This window comes from Monodon monoceros, unplaced genomic scaffold (assembly GCF_005190385.1).
Source record: "Monodon monoceros isolate NGI ecotype Baffin Bay Population unplaced genomic scaffold, NGI_Narwhal_1 Super_Scaffold_22, whole genome shotgun sequence".
Lineage (NCBI taxonomy): Eukaryota > Metazoa > Chordata > Mammalia > Artiodactyla > Monodontidae > Monodon > Monodon monoceros.
In genome coordinates this window covers 3,824,712-3,835,920 of record NW_021703779.1, presented here as the reverse complement: position 1 = coordinate 3,835,920, position 11,209 = coordinate 3,824,712, and the positions used below count along the sequence as shown (strand labels likewise).

The 11,209-nt window shown below is 48.7% G+C and overlaps 1 protein-coding gene across 2 annotated transcripts in view; it reads left to right on the top strand.

The window, feature by feature from the left end:
- TBL1X (transducin beta like 1 X-linked) overlaps nucleotides 1-11,209 on the top strand; it is a 224,844-nt gene that overhangs the window by 172,158 nt on the left and 41,477 nt on the right. The window lies entirely within an intron of this gene.

The window sequence follows — 11,209 nt, the reverse complement described above, 5'->3', positions numbered from 1 at the left end:
GGGGTTCTTGGCGCCCAGCACAGGGAGGGCATTAGTGGGCTGGTGTACACATATGGTGTGTATATATGGGGGTGGGGTGATTTGGGGTTCTTGGACCCCAGCGCAGGGAGAGCATTTATGGGCTGGTATACACATGTGGTGTGTATATATGGGGGTGGGGTGATTTGGGGTTCTTGGCACCCAGCACAGGGAGGGCATTTATGGGCTGGTGTATACATATGGTGTGTATATGTGGCGGTGGGGTGATTTGGGGTTCTTGGCGCCCAGCACAGGGAGGGCATTTATGGGCTGGTGTACACATATGGTGTGTATATATGGAGGTGGGGTGATTTGGGGTTCTTGGACCCCAGCGCAGGGAGAGCATTTATGGGCTGGTATACACATATGGTGTGTATATATGGGGGTGGGGTGATTTGGGGTTCCTGGCCCCCAGCACAGGGAGAGCATTTATGGGCTGGTGTGTACATATGGTGTATTTATATGGGGGTGGGGTGATTTGGTGGGGTGGCTTGAACAGAAATATATTGTCTCAGTGTTCTGCAGGGCAGCGGTCTCAAAGCAAGGTGTCAGCTGGCGTGGTTCCTTCTGAGGGCTGTGATGGAGTCTGTCCCAGCCTCTCTCCCAGCTTCTGGTGCTTTCCCGGCTGTCTTTGGCTCTCCTTGGCTTGTAGGTGCATCATCCCCTGATACATACCTGCACCTTCACGTGGCATTCTCCCTCTGTGCATGTACCTCTCTGTCTAAATTTGTCAGGTTTCTCCTTTTGTAAAGACACGGTCATATTGAATTAGGGGCTCATGGTGTTCCAGTACGACCTCATCTTAACTAATTACATCTGCAGTAAGCCTTTTTCCAAATAACGTCACATTCTGAGGAGTACTGGGGGGTAGGACTTCAACATATGAATTTGAGGGGACAGTTCAACCTATAACAGTTTGCTCTGCACACATTTAAGCTTTATACCCTTGGTGTCATGTTTTATATATTCTGCAACTTGATTTTTCAAGAAGGAAGCCAATTCCCAGGTCCCACTTGCCGGAGACACACGTGCTAGGACTCAGGGTGAACCAACTGTGGGCCCCTGGGACGGGCTCTTTCAGGGTCAACCCAGAAGGGTGCGATGGGCAGGCCTTGAAGGCAAACCAAATGGCTCGATTCTTATTCTTGAACACATTGGAAAAATGGTTATCCTGGGGCTTCCCTGGTGGCGCAGTGGTTAAGAATCCACCTGCCAGTGCAGGGGACATGGGTTTGAGCCCTGGTCCGGGAAGATCCGACATGCTGCAGAGGAACTAAGCACGTGCGCCACAACTATTGAGCCCGCACTCTAGAGCCACGAGCCACAACTCCTGAGCCTGCGTGCTGCAACTACTGAAGCCCACAGCGCCTAGAGCCGGTGCTCTGCAACAAGAGAAGCCACCGCAGTGAGAAGCCCGTGCACCACGAGGAAGAGTCACCCCCATTCTCCGCAACTAGAGAAAAGCCTGCTCAGAGCAACAAAGACCCAAATGCAGCCAAAAAATTAAATAAATAAATTAGAAAAAAAAAAAGGTTATCCTGGGCAAAAGGAATGAAATACATCGGGCATGTAGCATGTTATAAATAAACCTCTCCCCACCCAAGCCTGGATCTCTCTTTCTGCTAGCGACCCCAGCTAGAATTAGTCATGGAAAGTACACGTTCTTTCTACATATACACTCGAACATTTGGATAAGCTTTTGCCAGAACATAGTATAAAAAATGGATAAGCAAAACAAAATAGGCACTGCCTCACCCCTGTAAATCAGGGAAATCACCACCACTGCTCTGATACCTTAACCTCAGAACTTAACCAGGGAATCTCTCAGCTGGAGTACAAGTGTTCCCCTAGCACTGATCTGATAGATTCCCAGAAACGATTGCAAGTGAAAATTCCATGTACCACACCCTGTCTCCCTGTAGATTTCCAGCATTGAATTTGGGATTCTTTCCTTTTAGAAACACCTCCTCCCAAAGATAGGATGAAGGTAAAAGCACAGTCAAAATGTGTAAACAAATCACAGGCTAAAATTCCCACCCCTCTGTCTGTGCACATCAGGGTAAATAAAGGGTGTGAGAGAAAGCTTTTGTGTAACCCAGAGAAAGGTTTCTCCCGGTGGTTGGTTCGTAGGGCCGTGGGGCAAGAGCGTTGCTGACCTCTTTGAGTAAACACAGAAATCTCCATTCCTCCCCCAGAAAGGCGAAACTTCCTTTTTTGGTGTCTGTTTACATTTGTCTCACATTTGTTGATAAAGTTTCTGTAACCAGGCAACTGAGACAGAGACTTGGGAGACAGCAATGTATAGAATTTCATCAATGCTGATTGCATGTAACTGTCCGCTGAACTGCTGTCCTAATTTGTCAGACTCCCTAGAGAAAGTCCCGTAGGTTGAGTGAGGAGTTAAGAGATGACTCTGTGTTCCTCTGACGACTGACTCGAGTACCCCACGAGGACATGCCCCAAAGAAGAAATGCCTAATGTGTAAGTGTTCATTTTGGGGTTGTTGTACATGTTTATCTCAAATCTCAAGCTTTGGTTAAGCATATGTTTATTGAGCACCCACCAAGTGCCAAGAGCACCTTCTCCTTGGCCTGTTAATGTCTCCTTTCTAATTTAAAAAAAAAAAGAAAAAGAAAAGAAAGAAAAAGGTCTCTTGATTAAGTATCTGTGCTCTCTGTCCTTTATCACCATCAAATGCGTTAAAGCTAAGTCCTGTATTGTGACAAGTGATTCATTCCTCAACCCCTCCCAGCGTGGCTTCTCTACTAGAGGTTGAAAGTTCTCTGTTGTGACGTCTTCAGTAATCTTCTTCCTCAGGTTGTGTGTAGAAGAAAGTGGGTGTGGAGGAGGACGGAGATGGTAGATGGCGAGGACCCCGCAGTGAGGCGGACCCCTGGTTCTCTGGTAGATCTGCTCATCACCTCACAACCAGGGATAGACTCAGAGTTCCACCCCCCCCCCTCGAGGGACAAGTTCCCTGCAACCACGGGCACTCCTGGTCCTGCAGCCTGAGCTGATACAGAGAGTCCCGCACTAAACGAATCACATATCAGGTAGGATGCTTTCGGCTGCAAGTAAGATAACCGACAGAACATTCATCCCCCCAGATAGCAGGAAGGCAGGGTATTGAAATGATACTTTCCTGAAAGTGTGCGAATCCACATCTCACCTCTGCAAACCCAGGAAAGAATCTTGAAAATGGACTTGTTTTGCGTTTCTGCCCTCAAGAGGCAGAATTCGTATCATCTGGGACTCTTCCCTGACCTTCACCCAGCTGTATATATATTCCACAGCCTTTTCCTTAAAGGCTTGCTGTCACTGTTCATTGTCTGAAGCAAGGGCCGTGCCCGTAGAAAGCACTCCCTAAATACTATTGATTTGTGACATCTCACAGTTGCGCCTGATAAGTGAAGCTGGTTAGTTAGTAAGCAAGGCTTTTAAGCTCAGCAGGAGGAGATTTTGACCAGCTCTGGCACCAGAGTGGCTCAGTTGGTTTTTGCATGAGTTACCGGTAGTCCAGTTTTGAGGGCTAGGAGTCCGTTGGCCTCTGCCTTACAGGGGTTAGTCGTGTGGTCAGATCTGCCGTCTGGGCAGTTTTTAAGTAGCAGATTGTGGCAGAGCGTCTTTGCCCCGCAGCCCATAAGTTCGCTTCACGATCCGAGCAAAGGCTCACTGCCCAGCACGCACAGAAGCCAGTACTGTGCCACCACCTTTTGAGAGAAGAAGGAGGTCTTTTGCGAGGTCAACCTGCCAGGACACAAGGGGCAGGACTCACATCTGTCTCCCTGATCCAGGGTTTGGGGCAAAACTCAAAGGGTTGGGGGAGTTTTGAACTTGGAACCTGACTGGCTAGTCTCCAATCGGCCCGTACAAGCTCCTCGCACTGCTGGAAGCCAGGTTTTCCTTACTGAAGGGTCTCTCGCTTCATGAAGGGCTCTGGTGGCAACATTTCTATTCTCTGAGTTCCACAGACTGAAGATTCTTGGTTCCAGGGTCATCCTGGAGATGGGTTCTCGTCTTGTGCTGACACAGGGCTGTCTCTGTAAAACAACTCCAGGTTCGATCAATGAACAGCCTGTCTAAGAAGGCCAAGCCTCTCTGAGCTGCTCGGTGTTTTCCGTGTTCTTTCAGTGTGGATGCGTGTCAGCCTGCCTGGGCTTCTGCGAGCAGCCCCTCCAAACGCTGGGCGAACCGTGAGTTCCTCCCCGCTGCCCTTTGTGAATGCAGTAGCGGAGCCCGGCGTCGGTATGAGAAGTGAGGACATCCGATAAGTGAGTCTCTGTAGGCATATTAAATATTTCCTCTGGGGCCTCATCCTCAAATCTAAATTATAAAGAAAAATTGTTCTCCCAGATCCAGTGGGGCAGGGACCCAGTGGACGCTAGCGTTGGTGGCAGGCAGCTCTTTACACAACCAGGGGGGTTACACGCCGGGAGTTGCCAAGGCTCTGGTGAAGGAGCTGAATGAATGGGTTTGGAGATCTGTCACGAACAAGCTCGAGTGTCTTTGTTATGTTGTGTGCACAGGACCAGCTCCATGACGGATGGAGGGAAAGATGGTCTCATATGGAGCTGGGTCAATGTCACCATTAATTCTGGAAAGGAGAGAAGGTCTGGGGGTTTGGGGCCAGATTCTCCATGACGTTAAACGATGCCAAGACCTTTTTCTCATTCATCTCAGTTGGCAGCCTTGGAGAAGACAGACATGACCTTTCCTTGTTAGATGTGGCTGCTTCTCCCCTCCCCACCCTCATCTGTACCATCTTTTTCTTTTTCTTTCTTTCTTTTTTTTTTAATGTAAGGTATAATTTTCATGCCATAAAATTCACCCTTTTTGGAGTACAGATTTGCAGTGTCTGCCAAACGTTTACCGTTGTGTAACCACCAGCACAATCAAGATACGGAACAGCTCCATCACCCCAAAAAGTCCCCTGTGGCCCTTCCCCCCACCGCAGCCCCTGGCAAGCACCTCTCTGCTTCCTGTCCCTGTAGTCTTGCCTCTGCAAGAATGTCTTAGGAGTGGAATCTTCCAGCAGGGAGCCTTGACGGTCTGGCCTCTCTCGGTGCGTTTGATGTTCGTTCACACTGGTGCATACATCAGTAGTTCCTTCTTTATTGCTACCTCATATCCCATTTTAGGGATGCAGGGTGGTTAGTCCTTTGTCCTGTGTGAGAACATTTGAGTTGTCCCCAGGTTTTGACGATTACAGCTAAGGCTGCTACAAACGTTTGCTTACAGGCTTTTGTTGTACGTGGGTTTTCACTTCTCTTGGGTTAGTATCTGGCAGTGGGATTGCTTGGCCGTGTGACAAGTGTGGGTTTAGTTTATCAGAAGCCACCACATCCTCTTCTGTCTCACTCGGCAGCGAGGCACTTCACAACCATCAGTGGTTTTACAGGTTTGATTCTAGTTGTAGAGCTAATTGGTTCCTGGGGTGCAGGACATGTTGGAAAGTAAGTAAAAGGACACTGTCCCCCACAGATAGATCTACAGGATACTGATGAAGTTTTACGCTTCCTCTCAGGGTTTAAAATTAGCCTTCGTGAGCCTGTACCGGGGTCACAGTTTCCCCAGATCTGCTGAGTGAGAGAACATCCGCCCGTGCACACCAGCTCCTCCTTAAGCAGGCACCTTTCTGCGGGAAACTAGGAAACTCTGCAGCCTGGCCAGCCCTCCAGTGGGTAAGACCGAGCCTGTGGGCAGGACATACGTCCATCTGGGCCGGCTTCCAGGTAGATAGCAGGATTCCTGCCGGCAGGGCCCCAGGTAGGGCAGATGCTAAAAGTTTCCATGCGTTGATTTGACTACACACCCAAGGTATTAACGTCACTGAAACTTGGGGAAGTGTTTCTCTACTGTGAGTTTTGTGACTGACATTTGCACACCAGGAAGAACAGACAGAGGCTTAATCAAAACCACTTGACGACTGTGGTGGTAACTATAACAGTGACCAAGGAACACAAGTGAGAAGTTGTTTCCCTAATGTTTTGCCAGGTGCGGGTGTGCTACCAGGCTGCATGTCCCCAGTGGCTGGTTTTTTTTTTTTTAACATTTTAGACGGTAAGAGGAGCTTATCATTATGATAGATGGTAGAAATTCATTTATCATATATCACAAATCAGCAGGATGGTGAACTTCTTTCTTCGTTGTAGAGATTTAAAGACTTCCCAGTAGGATTGAAAACTCCTCATACGCTGGAATTTACTTTCTGATCTGTCATGATTCGTGGTCGAGAGGCCAATCTATCACACATATGTTTTGCCTATATTAGCATTGCCGTAGGTGCCTTATTCTGAGAGCAACATCAGTGGTTTTCAAAAGTAAAAGTCTGGGGCTTCCCTGGTGGCGCAGTGGTTGGGAGTCCGCCTGCCAATGCGGGGGACGCAGGTTCGTGTCCCGGTCCGGGAGGATTCCCACATGCCGCGGAGCGGCTGGGCCCGTGAGCCATGGCCGCTGAGCCTGCGCGTCCGGAGCCTGTGCTCCGCAACGGGAGAGGCCACAACAGTGAGAGGCCCGCGTACCGCAAAAAAAAACAAACAAAACAAACAAAAAGTAAAAGTCTGCACCCCAGACAGGTACCATTATCCTAAAGAGCCACGATACCTGCACTCATATGACTGGCCAGGTAGAATCAACCATGTTTCCTTTGATTTACATAATGTACATGGATATTACATAATATACACAGTTATGTGTTACATATCATCCTTGCACATAAGGAGGAGTGGGAAATACTGTGTAGCCAGGCTCTAAAGGTTGTAAATGGAACTGAGATGATATTTCTCGTTCACTTCATGGAGCTTCTGCTAGGAGAGAAATAACACACATCTGACTGCGAGGGTGAAGAGGTCCCCTCTGAAAAAGCCCCAGGTGACTTGGGGCCTGTGAACGACTGTGTCATAATCCAACCATTCCGGATTCAAGGAGGGTTCCTGGGGGTTTCAGTACAGCAGTAGAGCAGACACTTCTCTGAGGCCATTGATACTCTGAGCGGGGAGCTGTCAGTCATGTCAGAAATCACCGATACCCTTCTGCCGGCCTCTGGTTTAATTATATTAGAATCTCTGCTCAACTAAAGATGGAGCAGTTTGCATTAAGTGTCCTGTCTGTCCCCAGCTGCTCATCTCAGATTTGTGAGCTGCTGTAGTAAGGAGGGGTGATGTCTTGGAGAACCCAATGGAAAAGATGAGCTTCAGCCTTGAGGGGGCAGTAAAATGTTCCTTAAAAAAATCACAGTGAGGGGCTTCCCTGGTGGCGCAGTGGGTGAGAGTCCGCCTGCCAATGCAGGGGACACGGGTTGGTGCCCCGGTCTGGGAAGATCCCACATGCCGCGGAGCGGCTGGGCCCGTGAGCCATGGCCGCTGAGCCTGCGCGTCCGGAGCCTGTGCTCCGCAAGGGGAGAGGCCACAACAGTGAGAGGCCCGCGTACCGCAAAAAAAAAAAAAAAGAAAAAATCACAGTGGGGGCTTCCCTGGTGGCGCAGTGGTTGGGAATCTGCCTGCCGATGCAGGGGACACGGGTTCGAGCCCTGGTCTGGGAGGATCCCACGCTGCGGAGCGACTGGGCCCGTGAGCCACAACTGCTGAGCCTGCGCGTCTGGAGCCTGTGAGCCACAACTACTGAGCCTGCGCGTCAGGAGCCCGTGCTCCGCAACGGGAGAGGCCGCAACAGTGAGAGGCCCGCACACCGCAATGAAGAGTGGCTCCCGCTCGCCACATCTGGAGAAAGCCCTCGCACAGAAACGACCCAACATAGCCCCCCCCCAAAAAAAAATCACAGTGGAAGCAACCCAGTGTCCATGGACGGATGAGAGGGAAACACAGTGTGGTGCCTCCATTCAGTGGGATGTTACCTGGCCTTACGAAGCAAGGGAACTCGGACCCGTGCTCCCACGCGGATGGACCTTGAGGGCCCTGCACTCAGTGAAGTAAGCCAGTCCCCAAAGGCAGATCCTGCGCAATTCCACTCACACGAGGTCCCTGGAGGAGTCATGTCCACACCGACGGAAAGGTGGGTGCCGGCAGGTGAAGGAGGGAAGGGGGAGTTCGTGTGGGACGGGGATAGAGTCTCCGCTTGGGAAGAGGAACAGGTTCTGCAGATGGACGGTGAAGGTGGTTGCACAGCAGTATGAATGTGCTTCATGCCACTGAGCTGGACACTTTAAATAGGTAAAACGGTGCATTTATATCATGTATATTTTAACCACAACTTTTAAATAAATCAAAGCATTATAGGTAAGTTTTGTGTATAGAGTATTTCAGAGTTTGGAAAATATGTCTCAAAAGGAAGATAAGAAACCACTTAAATTCCCCAGTGACATTATTAACACTGAAAGGCTTTTTAATAGAACTGTACAGTATTTGGGGTGAGTCCTTGGCACACATAGCGTCATTTTTAAGCTAGGTTGGTATCCTACAAAAATCTGGTTATTTTTTTAAAATAATACTGAAAACAGCATTTTTTGCAATAGCAGTATACTGGAGATTTCCCAAATGTCTGTGATTGGCTCAACAGATTGTGATATGTCCGTATCCCAGAGTCCCACTCAGCAATAAGTGGGAACGAATTACTGATACATGACACAGCCTGGGTGAGTCTCCAAGGAGATGTGCTGGAAACAACAAGCCATCGTCAAAGGCCGCAGACTATATGGTTCCTTTTGTAGAGCGCTCTGAAAATGGCAAGCCTGCAGAGATGGCCGCTGGGCGTCGGGTGGCTGGTCCACCTGCACAGGGCTGCTTTGGGGGAGTTCTTTCGTGCTGATGAAAGAGCTCTGCGTCTTGACCGCAGAGATGATCACACATGGACACATGGGATAAAATTATACACGCTACGTGTGTAGGTGATGCGCGTGTGCACACGCACACGCACAGGTCAGAAATGGCGAAACCTGGAGAAGGTTTGCAGTCAGGTGACCAGTCAGTTGGATGTAACTTCTCGGTTTTGATATTGTCCTAGGGCGAGATAAGATGTCACCATTGAGGGAGGCTGGCTGAAAGGCACACAGGACTCCAGTATTTTCACAACTTCCCGTCAGTCCATGATAATCTTGAAATTATTAAACAAAAAAATTAAACAGCAGTGATAATTTTGCACTTCCATGGTCTGCAGAGCTGTGTGTGTGTGTGGGTGGGTGTGTGTGTGAGAGAGAGAGAGAGAGAGAGAGAGAAAGAGGTCAGTAATACAACCGAGGCCGAGACATTTTAATTAGAATTTGCAGGTCATTAGCCATTGTGTAGGCCTAGGTTTTTTTGTTGTTGTTGTTGTTGTTTTCGGTACGTGGGCCTCTCACTGTTGTGGCCTCTCCTGTTGCGGAGCACAGGCTCCGGACACACAGGCTCAGCGGCCATGGCTCACGGGCCCAGCCGGTCCGCGGCATGTGGCATCTTCCCATACCGGGACACGAACCCGTGTCCCCCGCATCGGCAGGCGGACTCTCAACCACTGCACCACCAGGGAAGCCCCTAGGCCTAGGTTTTGATGGGGTGTGTGTTTTACTTGGATTCCACTAATAGCTGTATTAACTAAGAAGTGGATAGCCACACTCACCTTCTGGGGCTTTTGGAAACAGAAAAAATAATGAAAGGTCATCTGAAGGTGAACAGCAGTTGTCGTGTATACATAGCACAAGTTTTTGCTTCCTTGGGAACTCAGCAAACTCAGTTGTGCATCGTATGCCGTGCTCACCTGGCCATCTCCTCCTGGTAATTGTCATGAGAAGCAGTTCTGCGTTTGATTGGGACCATAGGTACTGGACGGGCTGTATTTTTACGGGGTGGATAAAAGTCTATGCAGTGTTCCCCACCCCTTTTCCAGTGTTGTACGAGGTTTTTAAATATCCCCTCATGGTCTTCAGCTTGAAGAATTCTATTAGGTGGGCAGAGTTGAGGGTCTTAATCTCTGGAGATATTCTGGATGGCCACAGGAGCGTGCATTATCAAAAGACTGTCAGCCTCTCCTGGCAGTCAGGAAAGAGCCAGGGTTTCTCAGCCTCAGCACTGTTGACCTTTGGGGCGGGTTGTTCTTTGCCGATGCGGCTGTCTGGCATTGTAGGTTGTCAAACCGCATCCCTGGTCTCCACCCACTGGATGACAGCAACGCTCCCCCACCCTCCTGTGTTACAGCCAAAAATGTCTCCACTTTGCCAAATGTCCCCTGGAGGGCAGAATCATCTCCAGTTGGGAACCACTGATACACATCCTTGAGTTGTGGGATGTTTCTTCTTCCAGTTAGCTTTTATTGGAAAGTGGAGTCGTAATGGGATTCTCATTTTCTCACTCTTCATCATCTTGGGCTGCACTTTGACTCCTTCTGCTGCAGAACTCAAGGAGACTTTTAACAGTGAGCATAACGCAGTCCCTGTTTTTATTAAATTTTTCCAGGGTATTTTTCCGCTCGAGGAAGAGGGAAGTCTGCCAGAACCATTCTCTAGCAGATAATAAAATAATTGGGAGTAGCAGTCTTCAGTCTGGGTTTTGTTTTTGGTTTGGGGGGGTGCTTTGGACTCCCAGTGAGGAGTTTAGATAACCAGGAAAAGGGTGTTCCTCTTAATATTTTTGAATAATTGCATCTCCAAAAATGATTAAGCGGCATTGCCCTCTGTAATCCCAGCAGCTGACAAATCACCCGGTAGGCTCCGCTGTGTTTCCTGGGACCGTGGAATGACTTCTTATGCAAGACACGTTTCCCCAGATTCGGGAAGTCATTTTAATGGTTCGACTATCTTAATTTAAACACAAGTTCAGGGCTTATTGTTCAGCTGAGTCCCTAAAAATATTTTTGACTGCAGTGGCTCTTTTACATTGCTAATGTTGTCCCTATTTAGAAAGAGAATCTTTATGAAACGTTAAAGACAGGCATTTCTCTGAGGTAATGGTAGCCTTTGCTTTAGAAATCATAAAGGAAAACATTAGTTTCATTAAATAATAAATCAGGAAGACCTGAATAGTTTGTCCATATGAGTAGAGGACGAAAGTACCTTTAAAATCATGTGAGGGAATTCCCTGGCGGTCCAGTGGTTAGGATTCGGTGCTTTCGCTGCCGCGGCCCGGGTTCAATCCCTGGTCGGGGAACTAAGATCCCACAAGCCGCCCGACCAAAATTAAAAAATAAATAAAAATAAAATAAAATCATGTAAAGCAGTAATGTCTCATGTCCTCATGTCTTCCAGTAGATGGAAGCAGCGCCTTTT